At 40.0% G+C, this 1,241-nt stretch overlaps 1 non-coding gene across 1 annotated transcript; it reads right to left on the bottom strand.

The window, feature by feature from the left end:
• Window positions 1-510: 510 nt before the first annotated feature.
• On the bottom strand, window positions 511-1,226 carry LOC112069131 (GC vitamin D binding protein). Its single transcript, XR_011475285.1, has 2 exons — window positions 1,093-1,226; window positions 511-864 (listed from the first exon to the last, which is right to left on the bottom strand). It is a non-coding gene; the product is annotated as a GC vitamin D binding protein (transcript).
• Between the last annotated feature and the right edge of the window lie 15 nt (window positions 1,227-1,241).

Here is a 1,241-nt window from a genome sequence, read left to right as displayed (position 1 = left end):
AAACCCACTCCTTTCAACACGCCCGGTACTTTCCCTTCTACAAAACCCACTCCTTTCAACACGCCCGGTACTTTCTCTTCTACAAAACCCACTCCTTTCAACACACCCGGTACTTTCCCTTCTACAAAACCCACTCCTTTCAACACGCCCGGTACTTTCTCTTCGACAAAACTCTCTCCTTTCCACACGCCCGGTACTTTCCCTTCTACAAAACCCACTCCTTTCAACACGCCCGGTACTTTCCTTTTGACACACCCACTCGCCAATCATCCAGTCGCCATATCAGCTACCCCTTCTCAACATATGAGTAACTCTTTTCAATAACATTACCTTCATAAATGTTTCATGCTATGTTAATCAACTGTCAATTAAACATTTATAGACAAATTATAAATAATTTCTAAACAATCATAAGTCATTGGTTAAATGTGAGATTTATTATGACCACAAAGTACTGACAAGTATGAATGGCTTGAGAATCCGACCAAAATAAAACAGCCACAACAGTAATCAAATAAATTCATTTATTTCAGTCATTGTCTGTCAGAAATAAACCAGTGCTTTTGAGTAATCACAGATCGACAGGTTAATGAGTCGATCACAGACCGACAGGTTAATGAGTCGATCACAGATCGACAGGTTAATGAGTRGATCACAGATAAACAGCCTTAGTGGATCACAGACGTTATGGATGGAAGGATGAGGTGAGGTCACTATGGTGTTGCTATGGAGGTAGATATTGTAGACACAGACAGAACTTTAGCCATTTTTTGAATTCACCAGTTCCTCTGTTGAAATGAATAAAATGAAAATGATATCTTAAACCTTGACCAGCTCTACAGTCTCAGCTAGCAGCTTGGCAGCCTGTAGGAGAAATCATGACATCAGTTATTACAATTGTGTTGTCTTAAATCTACATAATAGGCTATTCCCCACTTTCAAAGTGAAAGAAAACGACATCACACAAGATTTCAATTCTGTATTACTTAATTTCTACAAATTGTCTTCGTCCTATTTAACCAGGCAATTTGACTATACAGATTAAAAGATAAACGATGAAACGTTTCATCAGTACGGAATGGTGTCGGTTACCTTGTCAGTGAAGCATGCTTCTTTGTCCTCAGCAGCACAGCACTTCTCCTTCGTGATGCTGAAGTTAGTAGAGATGGTCTTCAGATGATCCTCAGTGATGGTGGTCTTATGTCTGACCACATCTTTACAGCAGCCTGAGGACACGGACA

The sequence above is a fragment of the Salvelinus sp. IW2-2015 genome, unplaced genomic scaffold (genome assembly GCF_002910315.2).
Source record: "Salvelinus sp. IW2-2015 unplaced genomic scaffold, ASM291031v2 Un_scaffold915, whole genome shotgun sequence".
In the NCBI taxonomy this organism is placed as follows: Eukaryota; Metazoa; Chordata; class Actinopteri; order Salmoniformes; family Salmonidae; genus Salvelinus; species Salvelinus sp. IW2-2015.
This window is presented reverse-complemented; position numbering and strand designations above follow the sequence as displayed.